Below are 17524 nucleotides of genomic sequence, written 5' to 3' on the forward strand. Positions count from 1 at the left end.
GTTTCCCTTCATTTAAAATCACAGTCTGCTAGCATGCTGTGGTTTTAATACTCGCATACATAGCTCTGAAGAATGAGTGGTGCCTTTTTAAAAAAAATTTTTTTGGGTTCAGAGAGGAAGGGAGAAAGAGAGAGAGATAGAATATCACTGATTAAAGAGAATCATTGGTCGGCTGCCTCCTACATGCCCCCCTGGGGATCAAGCCCACAACCAGGGCACGTGCCCTGACTGGGAATCAAACCATTACATCCTGGTTCATAGGTCCATGCTCAACCACTGAGGCATGCCAGCCATGCCCCATAATCATTCTTAACCTCCATAAATGAATGGGGATGAAATCCCTGTATAGAATTTTTTTTCTTTAATGGTATTTTGTGTGGGCCCATAGTTAGGATTAGAGATTCCCTTTCAGAATCAAATATTCTCCCTTTACAGATATGATAATAGAGAACAAAGATCATAAGACCATGCACAACATAATGATATACTCTGTATTTGTTTGTTTTCTAGATTGTCAGGCTTAGAACTTGTCTAAGCATTTTGTTGCATGGCACACAGTAGGTGTTAAATAGGTGCCTACTGAATGAAGGGAAAGAAAGTGCAAATAAACAAATATTATAGGAATGCTTTGCTGACCCTGCATAACTGGTTGGATTACTACGATGACCATTCTCTAACAAAGCTTTTAAGAGGAAGAGAGAGAAAGCATATTAGGTTTCACTCCAAATGCCAATGAGCCAGGCTAATCTACCTGAAAAACAAGGCCAGCCCAGGCTCAACCCAGCCTCAGTTTGATAGCAGGCATTCTCCAAGAAGCAGCAAGCCAAGTCCAGTCCTAGAGGGCAGGCAGCCCTGTCACTTCTGACTTTGAGAGAGTCTAAAGAGAGATGGAAAAGGGAAAAGCTAAAAAGCAAGCAGCTTTTTACCCCTTTGACTCCATAGAAGAAGCATACTCTAGAGATAGAATCCAGGGAAGAGGCACTCTGCTGCCTCCTTAATCTTAGGATCCAGTCAGTGTCACAGAATTGGACACGTCAGCATGGGTCACTTTGTGGGTGGAATGACAGGAAACATACTTGCCCTTGACCCTGGTCCATCCTTGGGGAATGGGTGGGGATGCAAAGAAAAGCTGTGATCTTCTTCTGGCCCAAATAAGTGTCATCAACTCAACATTTTGATAGCAACAGTGTGAGCAGCCTTCTAGAACCAGAAGGGACATCTCTCTCTCTCTCTCTCTCTCTCTCTCTCTCTCTCTCTCTCTCTCTCTCTCTCTCACACACACACACACACACACACACACACACACACACACACAGTTTAATGTCCTCATTTTAATTCACAGGAAATAAAGTTCCCAAAAGATAAACTGGCTTGCCCAGGATTCTCACTGGTCGAGATGGTATATGCGCTCAGCCATTATTTCAAGTTTAATGGCTGTTAGTAGTGCCAGGGTCAGAATTTTTATAGAGGATGGGCTTAGGCAAACCTGTGAAAACACACTGGGTCAGTGAAACATTTGTTTCTATTTATTTATAGCAGGCTGGAAGGCATTAGATGGAAATTATGAGGGAGAAGCTAAAGACCTCTCTCTACGCTATCTGACAACCACTTTAATATCTGTTTAATTTGGTGTAAACACAATGCCATCCAAATGGAATTCCAACTTTCTCAAAATACTTTCTTTAGGATTACCATGGAAAGTGATCAAAGTTGGATAACAAAGTTATCATGACTCTTGGTGGCAAGCTGGTTAGCTGACTGCTGGTGTCTGTATGACTGTTAGTTGTCTTACCTGTGTAGAAGGTCATCTACATTTTTGTAATGACAGCAGAAATGATACACCTTAATAAATGACCCAATAACTGCCATGTATTATTCTAATTTTAAATTTCAAGAGCACACCGAGTAACCGCTACAGACTATCAAAGCCCTGTGATTTCAAGTCATTACATTATAACACATGGAATGTCAGCGATGAGCTGAAGCCCCTGAAGGCAGGCACCTGCATAAACATTCAGTAACAGGCAGCATGTGTAGGAAAGGCTTCTATGTACCTAGAACTGCCCTCATCAGTTTGCCTACATGATACAAGTACATGGCATTCACTACTGTCTCCAAGGGGTTTTATGGTTCAGATGTTCAAAAATCAAATTTTTAATCTGTTATTTTCAGGGACCCACTATCAATCAGCTTCTTATGGGGAAGACATATAGTTTATTATAAAAAAATAGGGAAAAGAGACTAGAAATTTGGGGAAGAAACACTTATTAGATATACCACGCAGCTAACTGGAATACTTACAAGATCCAAAAATGGTTATATAGAATTTCAAAGCTTTATCCTTAAATACATGTTACTTTATTATTTCTCAAAGTATAAATAATTATTAAAAGCTATGCATATTTTGAAGGCTTAATAAAAGTAATGCTATATTAGAGAAGTTCAACTAATAAAAGACCTAAAAAGTGAAGGTAAGTACAGTGCCAAAGATTATGAAACAAAGACTCTCCTGCCAATTCTCTGTGCTCCATCCCTGATCTTCCTTAGAATTATCTGGGGGCCACCCCAAATCTAGATGTCAGAATATCTACAAATGGAGCCTGCAGGTCTTCATTTTCAACAAAGTCCTATGTGATGTCCCTCTCTGTGTTCTGAAATAGAGAACCAACCTAAAGATTCTGAACGAGATTACAATAAGGGGGAAAGACAGAGAGACCCTGGGAAAAGGTTATGTTAAAAAAAGGATAAGAAGGTAGGAAGGGAAGGAAGGAAGGAGTTATAGACAGGGATAAAAATATCTTCTACACCAGGGTTTCTCAAACTCATCATTATTGACATTTGGGGCCAGATAACATTTGCTGGGTCAGTTCTCCACAATGTAGACTATTTAGCAGTGTCCCTGGTTCTCTATTCCCTAGATGCTAGTAGCATTTCCCACTCCAAGTTGTGACAACCAAAAATATTTCCAGATTTTGCCAAATGAGCCCCCTGGAGGCATAATGGCCCCTGATTGAGGACCACTGGTCTCTGCTAAGGAAGTTGATAAAAAGAAGAAGCCTAAGCTAGACAGATAGTTAAATCCCTAGACTTACATTAAAAAGAATAAAATGAGAACTGAAATAAGAAGCATAATCATTATGCTCCTAAAGTGAGTTTCCTTGATAGCAGAAGTCATAAACTGGAAAGTGAGCTAGGGATAATTTAAAAACTTCATTTTCATCTTTCAGAATTTGGCATATTTCATGCAAAAATTTGTATTTCTCATAGCTCAAAAAGAAATCTTAAAACCTGGCAATACTCGCCTGTTTTCCTCAATGACAACATACGGCTGGAGCTGAGAGGAGCCCCTCCCTATAGATGCAGCCCTGAACTTTCCCCCTATGCTTAATAGACAGGCGAATTCTATCTAAAATTCCTTATATACGTCATCAGTGTTGTAAAGGATGAGAACCTATCCATATATTTGAAATTTACCTTTAGTTTCCGAGAAATCCAAATCTCATGATCAGTGCCACACTTTTTAACTACAAACATAATTTTACAGGCAACGCAGGCATACACATAGAGCACACTAGAGAAGGTCCCGAAGTTTGGTGTAATTATAACTTCAGGTTTACAATTCACTAGTCACAGCCAAGGACTGATGCTACCACACCCAAAGGGTGTATGTACTGACCGACAAGTGCATATCCTGTATGTTATTACACTCATAAAAAAAATGAGTCATGACTGCCTGATTTCAACATTCCCATTTTAAAATTCAAGCTGGGCTTCATATAATAGGCTTCCTTACTAAGCATCCATTAAAAGGAATATGTGTTCCTGTGATGAAACAGGGCCTTCCCAAAGCTTAATCTTTCTTCGCCTGTGTTGCTGGCACTGTTCTCCAGGGTCGACTTCCTGCTAACACCACCTGGAGGGAAAGAGGTCCACACCCCGAGGTTTACAGCCCATTTCTTGTCTTCGGAAGTTGCTCCCTTTTCCCCTGTCTCATGAATGGTAGCCCTGCACCTAGCAAATTTCAGTGTTCAATTAAACATGATGACAATCCGAAGAAATTTCCAGTTGTAAACTGCACAAAGTTAATTCAATCATGAATATAGTCTGATCTTCGAGGAATGCCTGAGTGTGGAGGTGATGAGGGTTCAGTAATGTAGGCACCTATATTTTTTTCACACGATGAAGGTGCTAAAGAGCCTCCTGAAGAACATTCTCCTTTTCAGCTGGTGGGATTCTCTATTTTGCAGAAATAGGGCTGGAATACTGTCTTTGTGTTGATGGTCATGAACTCAGCAACGTTTATTTCCACTTTACTCAATGGGCCACCCAAACATGGGCTGAGCTTTTCTGTCAATCTTGATGAAGTTCTTGGAAAGACAGGTTCTTCTCTCACCTGATCTGCATATGCCCTTTGGCTGTGACCTTGGGTTACAACTGTTCTGGAGACCATGGATTCCACTGATTTTGTTAATAATCCTGTTAAAAGTGTGGCATTCCTCTAAGCTCTTCAACCAAATATTATTTTAATCCTTACTCCTTTCATTGCTCTTCTTTCCATTACCTCCTATTTATTTTGGAGGCTCATTCCTCCAGCCCTTTAGAAGGTCAACTCATCCTAACTTCCCTTGACCTTGAACTTGATGCTTCACCACAAACCATCAGACCAGGGCTAGAATTCCCACCTTAACAGCAGCAAGAGCTATCCCAAAATGCCATTCTCCCATTCTGGTGACAAAAATGCAGTTATATAAGCATAATCCAGAAGTCCAAATGTCACTTTAAATTACTCATCAATTAATGAAGAGATATACAAAACGTTGTCTGCAATATATTATCATTTAACAAATTACCAAATTTTACTATATTAAGCCAATATTAAGATCAAGACTCTCTTATATGTTTTGGAAACTGCACCTTCCTGAAGATGGAAAAATAATATTTATACATGAACTTTAAAAAATATCACCCTTGGACTCTGTTATGGAACTACTTTTGAAATGAAGTCCATTATGCCTTTAATAACTACATAGCTAAACTTAAACATTTTAGGTAAATTCAGCTTAGTAATACATGAGCATGGTTTAATTTCATGTTCATTCTTTCATTCAATAAATATTAAGTATCTACTTTCTAAGTGCTCTAAATATAAATACAAAAGAATACCTCTGTTCCTGAGAAATTCAAAGACTACTTGGTAAGAAATACCTATAAATGAATAATTATAATAAAACATGATAAGTGATACAATTGGGGCTTTGGAAGCACAGAAGAGGTACTAATTAACTTCCTCTAAGGAAGTTATAAAAAGCTTTATAGGAGAAGTCTTAATAAATTATATGCATGCGTAACACGTTAGGGACGGAAAGCTCTTCCCACTGTGTAAGTCTGATCTGTGAGCAGTGCCTGACTGTGGAGGTGATGAGGGTTTTGAGGTAGGTCTGGAAGAGCTGATAGAAACTCAACCCAGGGGAGGAATATGTGGTCCATGTAAGAACTGTGAGGACAAAGGCACCGCTGGAAGCTTATGAACTAGACATCACAGTGGCTTTAGGAACAGGAGGGGGTGGGGCAAGGATCAGGAGAGAGGGGGATGAGGTGACTGCGCACACCATGGTCCCAAATCAGAAAGGCATCCCAAATGCTAGCTTGGCAATATGTTTTCTTGAACATAGGTCATAGTGTGATGGGCAAAATAATGGTCCCCCAAAGACATTCCTAATCTGCAGAACCTGTGAATGGCTTGCCTTACAGGGCAAAAGGGACTCTGCAGATTTAATTAAGGATTTTTCAGATAAGGTAATGATTCTGAATATATAATCACAAAGGTCCTGGTAAGTGAAAGATGGTGCAGGACAGGCAGACATGGAGAAGAGACAAAAGAAGCAGCGATAGGAGCAATGCATTTAATCCGGCTATGAAGAAGGATGGAGAGGAGCCAAGGAATGTGGGCAGGCTCCAGAAGACAGAAAGGCAAGGAAATGCATCTCTCCTTGAGACTCTACCAAAACAAAAAAATAAAATAAACGACAAACAAACAAACGAAAAAACACAGCCTACTGACACAATGGTTAGAGCTCTCAGGAACCCATTTTGACTTCTGACCTCCAGAACTCTAAGATAATAAATTTGTGTTGTTTTAAGCTTGTGGTACTGTGTTATAGCAGCAATAGGAGGCTCATACCCATAGGAATATGGTTGGCTCCCTCTCAGCCTTCCTATGTCTGGTGCAAATGAGAGGCCTTTGCTGTGCCTGACGAGATGGGCCCTGCCACTCAACCAGCAAGCTGACTTGATAGAAGCTGCCCAATCACTGGACCAGAGAAAGCTGTGGGCGGGAGAAGCTGCTGACTGTGCAGAGGGCACAGTGGAGCAGGTGGCCTAACTAGTCAGTCACACAGGATGATCCCATAAGAACCTCAGACCCTTTCAAGGGGAGGGGAGCAGGAAAGGGGGAGGTGTGGGAGTTGAAATCAAACCAGCATTGTGTTCACTGCTTTACGTTTGGTCATAGGGTCCCACTTATTTTCAAATAACCTTCTGATTTTATTAAAAAAATAAATCAAATATTTTTAGAAAAATCAATATAGTAGATATAAAAGCCTGTTTGGGAATAGGGCAGCCAGTGAGCCTTAGAGTAAATAAATAAAGTTAAAGCAAGCTCTTTTCAGTTTTATTTTGAATCTGTTTTTAACTCCAGAGTATTTTAATCAAATGTCTTACGTAACATTGTAAGCCTGATAAGGACTTTGCTTTAACCATAAAACAACTAGAAAGCCAATGACAGTGTCACCATTAACATTCACTGAAAAAGTGACCCACACCATCTCTACTGAGCAAGGATGAGAAATGGGTCCATTTCTCATCCTGCTCTGAAGAACAAACAGTATGGAGGAGAAGAGACTCATCCTGACGACTTGGGAGACACAGACTTTTCTCTTTTCCTTCTAACCCACTGACTGCAGGCATGAGAGAGGATACCCAGGGCGAGGGTGAGGCCCAGGGCCCGGGGCACTGTGTGTGTGTGTGTGTGTGTGTGTGGGGAGCGGGTGGCAAGGTATAGCCCTGGCACCCTTTGCTGTGCTCTCCCCTCTCCCCAGTGGATACAAATGTCTACACGCGTCCAGGGTATTAGGTAGGGAAAGCAAGCAGAAGTGGGTACACTTAGGGTGGCATTTCTAAAATTGCTTCCTCTTTTATAACAGATCACAAACCTCTCCAGGGCCCCCTTCTTTTCCTGCTCAATCTTCTTTCAAGATTGTTCCCCACCCTTGGCTCCCACCCAGAAATGGAGGGTCACGGTCTGGTACTTGTCCTCTCTGAGGATAAGGAACCACCTTCCTCTTTCAGCTTTGAACACTCTGCTCCAAATATCTGGGGCTTTTAAATGTACAGCTTATCAAAGATACCTAACAGTATTGCATCATCACTAGTATTATCAGTAGGCTAAAAGCTAACCTGGCCCTTTGTAAAGCTATGTTAGACTTGGTAAAAAAACAAAACACAAATATACACCGGGTCAGGGGTTCTCAGCTCCAGTGAACTCAAGACAACAGGCCAAACTTGGTGAAAGTCAAGGTGCCCACCTTCCATTCCCATTTACTGCAGGAGAGTCTCAAGGAGGAAGGCATGCGTGAATGTGCTGAAAACAAAGCTCTGGCAGATGAATCTGATCCCCAGTGAGAACTGAGAACAGTCCTACAGGGTCCCTCAACTGCATAGTCCTCCCAGGCTTCCCATCACTCTCAAGTGTAGTCTTTTGAATGTGGCTTAAACTTTCGAATCTGACTCCACTTCATTTGTCTAAACATATGAGTACATACTAGTAGAGAATGAAAGAGTGTTTTTGCTCTATGGGATTGAAGTTTTTGCTTTAAAATACATTTAAAAAGTGATCCAATTAACATATCAAATGTTTCTAAGTAATTAACATGTAATTCCTTTCATTTATATAGCAGATAAAGAGGAAACGGAATTTTCACTGATGAATCAGTATAATTTTAGAATTAAGAATGGCTTGGTTTGAAGATTGCTAGATTAAGAAAACTCTATGTTAAAAGAAATCTTCAGTTACTAACATTAAAAACAATTATTCATAAGAGTTTCTACTGGTTTCTCTGGTGGTTGATGAAGATGAGTTCTGAAGTTTCTAGGGAAACAGTAACGTGCTAGGGTGGGTTAAAAATGGAAGGAGGTGATAGAAAGCCGGCTGCTACAAAGTCACCCCCGAGTCCCAAGTCCTCCTTCCCAGGGATTTCCTAGTATCTGTTACAAAAGCGGCAAGAGGGATGCACAGGGCATGTATTCCAAGGAGGTCAACCGGAGCTGCCTCAGTCTTCCTCAGACTACAGTGACTTTAAAAACTCTAAGTTGGTCAGAAATCTTTACAGGAAAGTTGCATTCGATTTTGGGGTGAGGATGTGAAGGGCTTGTTTTCAGAGTCCAAGTTTCGGGAGAGAATTCTGTCTATGGATAGATGCTGCAGCTGGAACCGAGGTGAGCAATCAGGAAGGAGCCATGGCCTCTGCAGGACTTCACGGCGCAGAGCTGCTCCTTCCCAGACAACGTCCTACCTAAGGACAGAGAGATGCCACAGGCCATCTGGTGGGTTCAGTACACAAAGGGAGCCACCAGGATGAACCAAACAAATATCAGGGGACAGGGGCACAAAGAGGCATCCTGAGGTGCCACCGCCCTGTTTCCACAGACACAAGTCAAGAAGTTGCCGATACCTTTCTAAAGCAGAGGAAGGACTCCGGGGATTTGGGCCATTGTCAACACTAAGGGTGAGCTTAAGCACCCATGGCTAAATGTCCAATGCCTACCTGGCTCTTAATACATTTCTTCATTCGTAAAGATTAGATCTTTGAAAGCAAGGCCAGTGCCTGCTTCATCCTCACTACACTGGCAACATCACAAGGAACACCTGGAATTTCAGAGGCATGCCGTGATAGTTGTGGAATTGATGAGTGAACTTTTTAAACACTGTGAGACCCTCCTATACAAATAAAATTAATCTCAGTATAAAAATTATACAGTAACAGAATGCTTATTTTCATCACTATTTAAACACATTTCACATTATTATGCTTTCAAAATAAATACGGCATAGAACACTGAAGGAGGAATATAGAACAATTACATTTTGGAGTTCTTTATTTTTATGATGTAACTCAGCAACTGCCATTATATTGTTGTGGACAGATCAAATTAATGAAGCATCACATTCTGAAGAAGCTACTTATATTAGCTCTGCCAGTTTAGCTTTTAAGAGCCTCTTTGTCAAAATGTAAATTATTTTTGAATCAGTAAATAAAGGGCTCAGCAAATATCTTGACTTTTCTTCCATCTTTATTCTCCCAATTTATTCCAGAGAACTTTTACATTCCTTTTTTAATCACTGTGATGAGATGTCTCTTACAATTTGATAAATCAATAAATTTTTTAAAAATAATTTTCTTTATTGATGTTAGAGAGGAAGGGGAAAGAGAGAGAGAGAGAGATAAACATTGATTTGTTGTTCTACTTATTTATGCATTCATTGGTTGATTTTTGTATGTGGCCTGACCAGAACCTTGGCCTAATGGAATGACACTCTAACCAACTGAGCTACCTGGCCAGGGCTGATAAAAATATGTTTAAAATCTAGTAAAACTGGGTTAGTCTTTAAAAGGTATGCTATCTGTCCCCCCAAAACCATCACTTTAAAAGATCCTAGTTGTGTTAAGTATCATACATATTTACTATCAGAGACTGAAGGACTGTTAGAAAGTTAGCTGAATGGTTTTCTGTACATGCTAGAGGTGAGAACAGAGGATTTATTGTAACATAAATAGCTGCCTCTCCCCAACTTCACAATCACAGTATTTTACTGAGAAAATGGAGAGAAGAGGATATTTATTCAGAAAGCCAACACACAGCAGATCATTAGTCTCTAGATTTTTTGAATGGAGAAAGCCTGAGCTGTACACTCCTCAGTGGACAGGTCTGTTAACTGAAAGTAAATGAATTCAGGGATTATAACTTTGGGACATCAGAGTCTGAGGTAGCCAGGACAACTGAATCCTATAGGACAGGCAGGGAGATTTCCCCTAGAATGTTCTAAGATGACCGAGGGTGGTAAACCTAGGCAGCTTGGTTATAAGTGGTTCCTTCTCCTTCCCTAATATCTCCATATTCCTCATCCCTCCTCCCCGATCTTAGGGAAAGAGAACAACGCAAGTATAGAGAGATGCTCTATAAGAGACTGTCCACCTACACATTAATTGGTGATTATAAAAAACAAGCTTAAGGTTTGCTTTTTGAGTTTGGCTTGGTTTGTGTGTTTTCATAGTAGCCATATCAAAAAGCCTTGAACTCGAAAATAAAGCCTTAATCGTTCTGATCCAAGAAGTATGAAAGCCTATTATTTTGCTTTATCAATCTGCTTACTAAAAACTGACACATTTTTCCTCTAAATATAGGGATAACTTGTAACATGTGAATAAAAACCAGGGCTTGAAACAGCTGCTGTGATTTAAGAATGCTCCACGGTGAACACAGGACTGACTGTTATGAGTTCATCTTGGAGGTGCCTCTCTTATCTCTCTGCTACCTATACTTAGAGCTCCTTTCTGAAAAATGGGGTCAGCGTGTGTCTTGGCACAGGTCATGGTTTGTACCACAAGGATCTACAACCTGGGCACAGGGGCCTGGAGGGCAAGGGCAGCAGAGGCAAAGGCAGGTATTGGTCGGTATCCCCTGGAGGGCTCAACCCAATAAGAAGCTCTATTCTGCAGTGGCCCACCCACTAGCCTGACCCTCTCTCGGGAAGTCTGAATGTATGACACTCACTGACACTGAGGCTGACAGACAGAGAGAAGACAGTAAGTAGAAACAGGGAGTGAAAACCTAGTGTAAGCAAAAGAAACCAGGTAAGGAGGAGAGAGCTCAGTGCAAAGAAGTAGGTAAAAAGAGGAAAAAAAAATATATCCGAAAAATCCTAGAAATTGAAAACCTGTTGTATTCTAAATTATATCTCAGTATTTCACAAAACCGCGAAATTAACAATATCCTTATACCCAAAACACTCCATTATCTGAAGTGACCTGAAAGAATGTAAGGATGATGTGAAATGCCATGAACAAAACAAAAACAAAACCAAACAGCCCCATTATTTCACCTGAGAATTAGAAAACAATTGTGTGTTACAGAGAACATCAGGGACTGTGTGGAGGTAAAAGGCGGCTGATGGACCAGCGACAAGAAAACTGAGAAAATACAGCTCTGACTCTAGGTGTCCTGAGACCATCAAGGCCAAATAACAGGATATCCTGGACCCATAAGGTTGGGAAGTAAGACTGGGATGACAACCTGTCAGGACGGATGACAAATGAAAAAGTTAAAAGAAAAATGGAAGCACAAAAGAACATCTGGGGCCCATGAAGAACATTGCAGCATCCCTGCGTTATGTACTTTAAAAGCCCCAAAAATGGCAGCCTGCTTGAGTCAGTTCGCTGAGGTGTGTGCCCACAGATGCATGCATTCTAGGAAAGGTGGCCCTCTGCACAGAAGGCCTGAATTGCTTCTGTTCTGAGATATCACGGTCTTAAGATAAGAAACCAAATCCATTAGAGTTTTAAAGAAAACAAATAAAAACCAAATGTACATATTGATTGCAAATTATAATCATAACAGTTAAAATTTGAAAGGAAGAAAATGACTTGGAATTGAAGAAATATAGAACATCTTTAAATTCTATCTGCTTTGGCACCAATTCTGAACTTTCCTACATAAAATTTGTAGGGTAAAAATACCAGTTGCTTAATCCAATCATATCACTGTGACAATTAATATGGCGTAACTTATATATGGAGATTCTAAAAAACATAATTTCATCAGTTTATACAAATGTGCTATTTCCCCCTCCTCTTTACTGCTCAAAAGTCCCACTGAAATTCTTACAAGAGGAACGAAAGGAAGAAAAAATATCTGGGGAATGGTATTTCTTCATAAAAGTCATTACAGTTGGGCTTTCTAAACTTCTACAGACTACTGTATATCCTGCCTCAGGAGACCCTTAGAGATACAAAAATTGTTTTTCTTATTTGATTTCTGATATTAAACCTACGTTCTCACCGGAGTTGATCCTGTAATTTCTCTCACCAGACCTACACTGCCTGAGTTTTGCAGGTGACCAAGCTGACAGTTGCAGCAAGATGCTGGCAGATAAAGCCAATTTCAAGTAAAAGATCTTTCTCTCTGCGCTTGGTGTGTCAGTCATGATTCTGTCACTCTTTGGTGTCTGGGTCATTTGTTTTTCACTTACTTCTTCATTTCCGTTTTTAAAGCACTTCACAGCAGGGGACTTACTGACGTCTTGGTCATTTTATTCCCTCCTCTCCCCCCCCAACCCCCCGACTCCTTCCTGTTTGGGGGGGGGGAACTACTCCTTTGGCTATTTGGATGTCTAATTCTTTACTTTTCCTAATTCCTTTAAGTTTCAGCAGCACTATTAGTTATCTTCTGTTTCCCTTCCCTTTTGTCCAAAATTACACTCTTTTTTTTAAATTTTGTTATAAAACATGTTCATATTATTCACAAACTAGAAAAAAGTAGCCTTGTCCATAATCCTCACTATCACAATCATTTTGTGTTTTTTAACATCTTTCTCGTCTTTTGACTCACATGAATCTCTTCACATATAGTTGTAATCACAGAATAACCAAAATAATTTTGCATACTAATTTTTCATTACTAATTTTCCAGAAAGTATTCTATGTTGTTATGAATTTTCATTGCTGTGATTTTATTGGCTGATTAATATTGCATTATGTTGATGACCTTTAATCTAAATATTTTCCTCTCTTTGGTTCCGTTCTTGTTAGTAATGCACAAGAGTATCTTTCTTTGAATGACTCCCAGCATTTTAGCTTTGTGTCCCTTCAATTTATAACCTAGTTGCCTTTTCTCTGCCTCCCAAAAAGCAACCATGATGTCCGCTGTTGCTTCCTTCCTGCATCCGAGATCCTTTTCTCTTTCCATCTGACCTGTTCCATTCCAAGAGGAAACGGTGGGCCTGACCTGGCTGCCCAATACACCGAGTGCGGAACGTTCGGCCTTCAGGCTGTGTAAGGCCCGATAAATCATTTGCCCTGGCCCTGCCAAGGCATTAGGGGTGAATTAATTAAATGCTTGACCAACTATAGCAGGCTAATTTTTTAAGTTGAAAATTTTGTATGGCCCAGGAATGATATTATAAATCCCCAGATGGCCCTTGGCAGGAAAAAGGTTCCCCACTCCTGCTGAAAGGCTCCAGGTAAACTGATTAAAAGTGATTGCTGAGATTAAGGAAAGCTGCAGGTATGTGATGTACACTGGAACCAGAATTAGGATTATCTTGTGGTTTTGAAGCCTACATTTCTTAAAGCTACAGGAAGCAAGATTTTAATATTTTAGAATCTTCATTAAAGGAATGTAAAAATGGACTTCTTAGAATATCTAGTGAAAAATGAGACATGGGGAGGTGCTTTGAAAAAAATGGAAAGGTGACTGAATTAAAGTCCTTTATAAAAATTTTTAAAAAATTAAATATAGTTAGTATACAATATTACATTAGTTTCAGGTGTATGATATAGTGATTCAACATTTATATCCTTAACAGTGTAATCACTGCAGTAAGTCTAGCAATCATCCTGTCACCATGACTAAAATGCATTTTTCAGGTCTCTAGTGAGACAATAGGATCTTGAATTCCAAGTTTCTTATCTGTAAAATGGGAGGCTTGGAGTAGAAAAAACACCTTTAAGATCCCCTCTAAATTCTATGGGCAAAGACAAGCCAGAAACACACCAAAGGACTCATTTTTTATCCGAGTGCCACTTAGCTTTCAGGCTGTGCTTTATATTTTTTAGGAGAATCTTTGAAAGACATGACTAGATCATGCTCTTCAGGACACTGGCATGTAACAGTAAAGTGGCTCCTTCCTTTGGAGAAGGGGGTAAATGCTCCTGCATATAGAACCAGGACTTTTTTTAGATCTCCTAATAGGGGCTGTGGTAAGAATGGTAGGCCCAGCTTGGGGCCAGAAAAGCTGTTATTTTCCTTTCTATTTCTCTGTTGACATGCTCACATCTCCTGCTATATTTTCCTTTGCATGCGGCCTAAAGCTCAGCAGGATTTTTAAAGAAAAAGAAGAGTACTTGTGGTGGGAGGGAGGGAATGGATCTAGACAAAAGGGAAGAGGCCCATTTATGGCTTTATTTTCTGAGGAATACAAACCTATCGCTCTTTCCCCTGCCTCCACTTTCTAAAGGAAAGCCTGCTTTGGAAGGATGGGCAGGGTTACAGTCTAACCAGCTGACAGGATAGGGCAAATAGCATTTTAAAGTGTTTGGGACCCGTGAAGTCTTTAGAAGGGTGTGGCTAATTCTGCTCTGGGAGTCATGATCATGCACTAACAGAAAAGGCCTCCCAAGTATTACAGTGGGTGTCATCTGCCTTATCCCCCAGAGGTGGCAGGGAAGAGGGCTGGATGAAAAGGGACTGGCCAGCTCTGCTTTGCTTGGAAAGCAGGGGTGATAGTGTAACATGTCTGAGGAGGTTTTAATTTAATTAACATTTTTTAATTTTAAAAATCACTTTGCATTAAAAGGTTAAACTTTGCATTACCTTTTTAAAAAGTATAATAAAATGGCTAGCATTTCTTTTGGTCTAACTGGAAACTAAAAGAGAGGCTTCAGAATAAGTGATAAAGGAAAAAAGAAAATTACAATGTATGTTATTGCAACTGGATAATTAGTAAAAGTTAATTATTTAATCCGTGAACCAGAAGTGGTTAAATTATAACTTGACCGTAAAGAAAATACTACTTTCATAAATATTAATTTCCACTCTGTCCGTTTTGACTCACTAATTTAAATGACCTCAAGATTCAAAGCGAGCTTTCTCTCTATTAAAATGGTTACTAAAACCCACCAAACATATCCCACATGTACAGAAACCAACAACAGGTCATGCGAATACTGTATCACATCCTATCAGACCTCTCTTACAATCAGTGTGGACAGCAGTACCAAATCCGAGGGCCAGGACTGCAGTTCGTAGATAACCTGGGCTATCTGTAAAAGGCTGATCTGCAAACAGTGGGCCTATGGTGTGCAGCAGTGATGTGGGTGTGCGCTTTGGCGTGGGAGCAGAGACTTGGGTTCTGGCTCTGCCACTCCTTGGTTTGTGGCCTTGGGCCAGCTCTTGAACCTCTTGGTGCCTCCATGAACCCCCCTCTAACATGGACAGATGAATAGGATGTATGGCACAGTGTTACTGTGAAGCTTAAGAGGAATGACACACATAAAGGGCTGAGCAGTGCGCTCAGAACATGGAAGCCCGCAAAAATACCAGCTACTCATTCGTTTATTCAATAGTTACTACTGAACACCCACTTTATGCCAGGCACTCTCCCAGTCACTGGAGATAAAGCAATGAACATAACAGACAAAAAGTCCTCTCCTGGTGGAATGTATATTCTAGAGAAAAATAATATCCAACAATGAAATGCTGCTTATACTTATCCTATATAATAAAAGCCTAATATGCAAATAGTCCCCTCAATGGGGAGTTCCACCAGGAGTTCAACTGCCCGCTATGATGTGCGCTGACCACCAGGGGGTGACCCAGAACATGGCAGGCTTCAGCGAAGCGGCAGCAGTGAAGGCACTGCCGGCCCCAATGGGCCCTGATGAGAGCAGGACCTCGGCGGGGATGGTGGAGCAGGTGAGCGGCCAAGGCGAGTGTGAGCGGCGGCCTGATTGTCCCGCTGATCTGATCGCCCTGCAGACAGCGACCAGTGGTCGGCAGGTCCTGATCACCCAAGCCCTGGGCTGGGACAGGGAACTGGGGGTGGGCGGCAGCAACCAACCTCCCACTGCACCTGGGTGGGGAGCTGCGGCCTCTCACTGGCTACCTGGGGGTGGGGATGATGGGAACGGAGGTGTGGTGAGAATTCAGGTGTCCTCGGAGCTCGCTCTCACTCCCCCTGCTACCCTCCCCCAGGATGCCAGGGCTCGCGTGGCCTCTTCTGGGTGAGCCAGGCTGTAGCTGCCAGGCCCGCAGGGGCCGGTCGGGCTCCCCGTGGGTTTCGCAGGAGCTGGTCAGCGAGGCTGGCTGAGAGAGAGTCCACTGCCCTCCGGGCTTCTGTGCAGTGCCGCCGGGTGGCCCAGAGGCCCACGACTTGGGTGTCATAACTCAGGCGGAGGGGGACCCAGGTGCTTCCCAGGGCCCAGAGGTCAGGTAGGACCTGCCCTGCCACGCCAGATGCTTGTGCTTTGATTGCCGGCCAGGCCTAGGGACCGCACCCGTGCACGAATTTCATGCACCGAGCCTCTTGTTTACAAGGATTGTTAAACCAGTGGGTCTCAAGGCCACCAAGGGGACATTCAGCCAAGTTCGGAGACATTTTTTATTGTTACCACTGGCATCTAGTATGTAGAGACAAGGGGTGCAGACAAACACCTACACTGCACAGGACAGTTCCCCACAACAAACACTACCCTGCCCCAAACGTCAGCAGCGTAGAGGCTGAGAAACCCTGTTCTCAAGGTTATGTTTGACTTAGTTCATCCTTAAGACAACTGTATGAGACAGGAATTATACGTATTTTTTTATAGTAACCAATAGTAACTTCATTTTATAGACTATAATTAATGGCAGTATATACCTTTCATGTCAATAGATTACATAATATTTGTAGAGTTATATAAAATTATATGCAGATATTTTAAAAATACCTTCCTAGTGTATATGTGTGTATTTAAATATAGATGTTGGACTCGACAAACGTGATCTAGAGTTCCTTTTGCAACCAGTGGATGTACAATAGTGCCACTCAGATTGTGAAGTATTAACCTCTCCTGATCCCCACTCACCTGCTCCAGAAGGCGATCTTTTGTGCCCACCTGCGATGATTTGGGTATTACAAGGAGGGAGCTGTGTGATATACCAGAAACACCAGGCCAGGAGCCCGCAGATCCACCATCCAGCTTCATCACCTTACTGGCTGGGCATGGTTGGGAAAGTCACTTAACTTCCCTAAACACCTGAGGTTTACCATCACCAAAACATGGGGCAATACTGTCTTCCACATAAAGTGTGAAAGTGCTATAGAAATTACAATGAGCATTACCATCACCCATCACACCACCGATGTGATCGATGCAAGTGGTAGATGAGGACACACAGAAACTGGGTAACTTGTCTGAGGTTACGTGGTTAGAAAGTGGTCGAACAAGAGTTCCCAAGCAGGCATTCTGCCTCTTAACTGGCCTGGGCCTCTCTGGACGAGCCACTATTTGCAGTAATATTTGACTTGCAATTACTGGTGATTTCTTCGATTCTTTTCTTTTATAGCTTCTGCATTTATTAAATACTTAGAAAGGGTCTTCTCTACTTGGAAAATATATATTTTTAAAATCCATGTCTTCTTTTAGTAATCCTATAGTTATATTTCAAAGTTTAAATCTTTGAAAAAGCCAGAATTTATTTTGGCGGATAG

General features: G+C 41.4%; 1 protein-coding gene across 5 annotated transcripts in view; it reads right to left on the minus strand.

Annotated features, from left to right (window-relative positions):
• The window catches only part of NR3C2 (nuclear receptor subfamily 3 group C member 2), a 304628-nt gene that overhangs the window by 64476 nt on the left and 222628 nt on the right, over nt 1–17524 (minus strand). The gene's annotated exons all lie outside the window — the stretch shown is intronic.

Source organism: Plecotus auritus (assembly GCF_963455305.1).
Source record: "Plecotus auritus genome assembly, chromosome: 6".
Taxonomy (NCBI): Eukaryota; Metazoa; Chordata; class Mammalia; order Chiroptera; family Vespertilionidae; genus Plecotus; species Plecotus auritus.